Source organism: Tasmannia lanceolata, unplaced genomic scaffold (assembly GCF_043159265.1).
Source record: "Tasmannia lanceolata isolate RefF3 unplaced genomic scaffold, GAP_Taslan_0.1 ptg000798l, whole genome shotgun sequence".
NCBI lineage: Eukaryota > Viridiplantae > Streptophyta > Magnoliopsida > Canellales > Winteraceae > Tasmannia > Tasmannia lanceolata.
In genome coordinates this window covers 15,001-21,911 of record NW_027519465.1, presented here as the reverse complement: position 1 = coordinate 21,911, position 6,911 = coordinate 15,001, and positions in this window count along the sequence as shown.

Below are 6,911 nucleotides of genomic sequence, written 5' to 3'. Positions count from 1 at the left end.
TCGCGGCTTGATTTGGATTTAGAATATATGAATATAGTCATGATGATTTCGGAATATCAAACTCCGAACTACTCTTTCGGATACAGAAGTGGAATTAGTCCAATAACTGTATCTACCTCAATCCAGACCCCATTACGATTCAATTAGAAACGTATCATATACAAGAAAAAAACAAGGTAACCTCTTTTTTCCTGGCTGGGTCAGTAAGGTCATGAAATATTTCAACTTTTTTTTATCTCTTATTTTATACATAATGGATTTACCTGGGCCAATACATGATATTCTTTTAGTATTTTTGGGATCAGGTCTTATACTAGGGGGTCTAGGAGTGGTATTACTTACCAATCCCATTTTTTCTGCCTTTTCATTGGGATTGGTTCTTGTTTGTATATCCTTATTCCATATTCTATCTAACTCCTATTTTGTAGCTGCTGCACAGCTCCTTATTTACGTGGGAGCTGTAAATGTCTTAATCATATTTGCTGTGATGTTCATGAATGGTTCAGAATATTACAATGATTTCTATCTTTGGACCGTTGGAGATGGGGTCACTTCACTGGTTTGTACAAGTATTCTTTTTTCACTAATTACTACTATTTCAGATACGTCATGGTATGGGATTATTTGGACTACAGGATCAAACCAGATTATAGAGCAGGACCTGATAAGTAATGTTCAACAAATTGGGATTCATTTATCAACAGATTTTTATCTTCCATTTGAACTCATTTCTATAATTCTTTTAGTTGCCTTGATAGGTGCAATTGCTATGGCTCGTCAGTAATAAATACTTAGAATTAGAAATGAATTAGAAATCCAAAATAAAATTAAAATAAATTTAAAATAAAAATAAATAAGGCCTTGTTCTGTCTTCTTGTATTGTTATTACATCCATTTTGCTTCAATTCAATTTATATATTTATTGTTCATATATTAAATTAAAAAGGGTTTTGTTTTAGTTCGATCCATTACCAATACCTTCCTTTGTTCCGTACTTGTTTTATATTCGAGTCAATCAGTGAAATTGTTGTTCATATTGAAATGAATCGAGATTGATGAGGAGTTGGTCAATGATGCTCGAGCATGTACTTATTTTGAGTGCCTATTTATTTTCTATTGGTATTTATGGATTGATCACAAGTCGAAATATGGTTAGAGCACTTATGTGTCTTGAGCTTATACTGAATGCGGTTAATATGAATCTCGTAACGTTTTCTGATTTATTTGATAGTCGACAATTAAAAGGAGACATTTTCTCGATCTTTGTTATAGCTATTGCAGCCGCTGAAGCAGCTATTGGGCCAGCTATTGTTTCGTCGATCCATCGTAACAGAAAATCAACTCGTATCAATCAATCGAACTTGTTGAATAAATAGTCATAATGATATAAAAAAAGACAGATATATATAATATTATATTCACCAATTAAAATTAGCATATATGACTCGTATGACCATGTTTGCTGAAACGTAAGAAATCAAAGTATCTTGGTCCTCTTTCCTAAACAGATCCAGAGGTAAATTGATTCTAAAAAAAAATCAATTCTGGTAAACTACTGATTCATCTGGTATCTACAATATATGATTCATTTACTACCGATTTTACCAGATCGAAAATTGATAACGTTCAAAAAATTGATAGACACAATGTCACATTCAGTAAAGATTTATGATACATGTATAGGATGTACTCAATGTGTACGAGCCTGCCCCACAGATGTATTGGAAATGATACCTTGGGACGGATGTAAAGCTAAGCAAATTGCTCCTGCTCCAAGAACAGAAGACTGTGTAGGTTGTAAGAGATGTGAATCCGCTTGTCCAACAGATTTCTTGAGTGTCCGGGTTTATTTATGGCATGAGACAACTCGCAGCATGGGTCTAGCTTATTGATACGTTCCGTAAAACTCTACTTGAATCCATTTGATTCTTCTTTACCGACAAAAACCCGTACTCGAGAAAATATATTATTTCGAGCGCGGGTTTTTATGGTCAAAGTCTATCTTGTCTTTACCACGAGTTATTTTCCTTGGTTAACAATAATTGTTGTTTTTCCAATATCCGCGGGTTCATCAATTTTCTTTCTCCCTCATAGAGGAAATAAGGTGGTGAGATGGTATACTATATGCATCTGCTTGTTAGAACTCCTTCTAACGACCTATGCATTCTGTTATCATTTCCAATTGGACGATCCATTAATCCAATTGGAGGAGGATTATAAATGGATAAATATTTTGTATTTTCACTGGAGACTCGGGATCGATGGACTTTCCATCGGACCCATTTTACTGACGGGATTCATCACTACTTTAGCTACTTTAGCGGCTTGGCCAGTTACTAGAGATTCGCGATTGTTCCATTTCCTGATGTTAGCAATGTACAGCGGTCAAATAGGATCATTTTCTTCTCGAGACCTTTTACTTTTTTTCATCATGTGGGAGTTAGAATTAATTCCTGTTTACCTACTTTTATCCATGTGGGGAGGTAAGAAACGTCTGTACTCAGCTACAAAGTTCATTTTGTACACTGCGGGGGGTTCCATTTTTCTCTTAATGGGAGTTCCAGGTATGGGTTTATATGGTTCCAATGAACCAACATTAAATTTTGAAACATCAGCTAATCGATCGTATCCCGCGGCATTGGAAATAATATTCTATTTTGGCTTCTTTATTGCTTATGCTGTCAAATCACCGATTATACCCCTACATACATGGTTACCAGATACCCATGGAGAAGCACATTACAGTACATGTATGCTTCTAGCTGGAATTTTATTAAAAATGGGAGCATATGGATTGGTTCGGATCAATATGGAATTATTACCCCATGCTCATTCTATATTTTCTCCCTGGTTGATGATAGTCGGAACGATTCAAATAATCTATGCAGCTTCAACTTCTCCCGGTCAACGCAATTTAAAAAAGCGAATAGCCTATTCCTCCGTATCTCATATGGGTTTCACAATTATCGGAATTGCTTCCATAACTGATATGGGACTCAATGGAGCCATTTTACAAATCATTTCTCATGGATTTATTGGTGCTGCACTCTTTTTCTTGGCAGGAACGAGTTACGATAGAATACGTCTTGTTTATCTCGATGAAATGGGAGGAATAGCTACCCCAATGCCAAAAATATTTACCATGTTAAGTAGCTTCTCGATGGCTTCGCTTGCACTGCCAGGAATGAGTGGTTTTGTTGCAGAATTGGTAGTCTTTTTTGGAATAATTACCAGCCCAAAATACCTTTTAATGCCAAAAATACTAATTACTTTTGTAATGGCAATTGGAATGATATTAACTCCTATTTATTCATTATCTATGTTACGCCAGATGTTCTATGGATACAAACTATTCAATGTTACAAACTCCTACTTTGTGGATTCTGGACCGCGAGAACTATTTGTTTCGATCTGTATCTTTCTACCCGTAATAGGTATCGGTATTTATCCCGATTTCGTTCTCTCACTATCAGTTGAGAAGGTAGAAGCTATTCTATCTAATTACTTTCATAAATAGTTTTCATAAATAAGAAATAAAGTCAAATAATCCTGTGATTTACAAAATCGGTCGCTGTACACTGAAAAAAAAAAAATGAAGTGAATTGGAATTGTAATCAGATACATCTGGAGTTTTTGAGAACCATTTGAATTACTACTTGATTCAAATGGTTCTCAAAAACTCACACTAATTTTCGTTATATATTGGAGATTGATGTTCCCATGTATTCTTCAAGTCCCTTCTTCAATTCGCTGTTAATGTGAATGAACCATAACTATGTAGTCCTATTCCTAATAGATTGACCCCAAAATAGCATATCCAAATTATAAGAAATCCGATAGAAGCTACAATTGCCGAATTAACACCTTGCAAACTTTGATTTGTTCTAGTATGTAAATAAATCGCGAATATGGTCCAAGTAATAAATGCCCAAGTTTCCTTGGGGTCCCAATTCCAATAAGACCCCCATGCCTCATTAGCCCATACTGCTCCCGAAAGAATACCTATGGTTGAAAAGATAAACCCTAGACTAATGACACGATAACTCCAATGATCCAATCGCCGAGTCAATCGATACCTGTGATAATTTCTAAATGAAGGAAAAGAAGTGTTTTGTAAAACACTTCTTTTCTCATTCAAGTATTGGATCTCACCAAAGGAAAATGTCCCAATTAATAAATGATTGGTTTTAACAACAATATCTGTGTTTTTTCGAAATGTGATGACTAGAAAAGCTACTGATAATAACGCTCCACATAAAAGAGCTGCATAGCTCAATAACATCATACTTACGTGCATCATTAACCACTGGGATTGTAGGGCGGGTACTAATATTGCGGATTGATGCATTTCAGTTAAAAGACCTGAAGTGGCAAAGCCTTGGGTAAAAATAGCACTTGGCCCAGTTATTGCGCTTAAATTATTTTTATGGTTCCCCACTTTAGGAACCATATGAATAATGGAGAAACTCCATGAAAGGAACATTAATGATTCATATAAATCACTTAACGGGAAATGTCTCAAATAAATCCAACGAGTTATTAATAATCCTGTTATACAGAAAAAAGTAGCTATAATGCCTTTTTCTGATGAATCACATATTCCTACGATTTGATGGACTAATAAATCCATCAAATGAATCGTAATAACAATTGAAATGATCGAAAAAGATATGTGAGTTAATATATGTTCTAAAGTCGCAAATATCATAAAAAATTATTTTGTAAAAAAAAAAAGGGGGGGTGTGTGTTCCTCAATTATGGAATGGAAATAAGGAAAGGAATTGAATTCCTTATAAGATAGGATTTATCTTGCCCCTTTTAGGGGATGCCGCCACTCGGATTCGAACCGAGATGCTCTAGCACTGCTTCCTAAGAGCAGCGTGTCTACCGATTTCACCATGGCGGCTTGATCGAAATAATAATAGCCCATACTATGTTCAATCGTCGAGATTGATGGATTCAATCCAATCGATCTTAGGAAAGATTAGAATCGATGAATCAAAAAACTCGTTCAAATAAATATTTGAACGTTCAATAATACTTAACTTAGTATAGTGGTATGGTGTCAGTTTTAACAATCATTTTCACGGAGTATAAGTCCCCCTGGACCAGTTGGAACTAGAGGGTTATGTCCTCAGTCGAGGTATACAACTAAAAATTGTCCTTTTTTTTCTATCTCATTTTTTTTTTATGATTCATTTCTCATTTATCTCATTTCATGGATCCGACATAAAAATGAGATTTTTGTTATTGTGAAAGCGAATTGATGGGGAAAGTTACAATCCCCATCTCGCAAATTATAAAAATCTAATAGAATACCATTCTAGAATACTATAAGGAATGAAAAGTGAAACCTTTATCTTCTATCTAATGACTTCTTTTTTTTTTTTTCAAACAAAACAAAACGGAAATCAATCGTTTTTAGAACTCAATTAGACAGGCGAATTATTATTCTACATACCACAACATCCAGTTCTATCTCATATTGATGAGTTCCAAAATTCGTTAATGTAAAATGTAAATTATTCATCTTCTAAATCATCCAATTCATCGAGTCATGTCGATTCATTCAGATTATTCCGCGGCTTTATTACTTGTTTGTTGCACAAAAAAACTTTTTGAATGCCCGGTAGAAATAGATTTAGCTAAGGATAAAGCTTTTATCGCGGCCCAATATCCCTTTCTCTTCCAAATATTTTTGCGAATACGCTTTTTTGACATAGAAGTACGTTTCTTTGGAACTGCCATTTTAAAAGAAAGAGGTTTCTCATTTTTATAGTTGGATGTGAAAGACATGTATTGTATTGTTCAAAATAAATCGTTCTTTCTATCCATTATCTATATCTATTCCATAGTGGATACTTCCTTCATAACATAAAAAATACAGATATGTGCGCATCACATATAGTATAACTAGGGATGAAAAAAAAAAAAGGGTTCCAATTTATATCTCAGTCTATTTATATATCGTCATGTTACATTTAATAAATCAAATCAAAAAACTTAAGAACCCATACATTTTACCCTTACCTAATTTAAGAAAACAATAATATAAAATTTTTTCGATTAATTGATCAAACTCGAGAATGGAGTACCCATAATTTAAATTCAAATGAGATCATGTAGTTAATCTCTTAAACGATACATTACTTGATAAAGGTCATTTTAGTAATTTATTATTTCAGCTCTATGCGAAATGACGAGTATCGTAGGATTTTCCATAAAATATGTTTGTTTTATTTGACTAGAAGCCAATCAATCAGTTCCAGAATGAATTAGTCAATGACTCCAAATAAACTAACTAAAATAACTAGGTGTTATTTTATTAGGTCGAGTTATTGGTGGATCCTATAATTCATATCAGAATCAAGTACTATTTTGGTGTAATTCTTTTTCCTTATTACTATATGGATATAAATCACCGTAATAGTGGAATGATTGAAAATCTCATATTCTGTATCTCAATAAATATCTTAGTTAATCACTAGGTAGTCATTTTTAAGCAGTAACTTGGTTATTTGAACAATTGTAACTTCTTGATTTGAATTTTTCAAATATCTGGGAAAGAATCAGAATAATGAAGAATTCAAAATAATATTTGAGTTTTTATATCTTGATTTTTTTATTTATTTGATTATTGCTCTTTACAAAAAAGATAAGAGCTGGTGAATCGGAAAAATTAATAAGAATAAAAAAAAAAAGTTTGATTTGATTATGCAACCCATATATCAATATGCATGGATCATACCTTTCGTTCCACTTCCAGTTACTATGTCAATAGGATTGGGACTTCTGCTTGTTCCGACCGCAACAAAAAATCTTCGTCGTATGTGGGCTTTTCCCAGTGTTTCATTGCTAAGTATAGTTATGGTTTTTTCGGCCGATCTGTCTGTTCAACAAATAGATGGCAG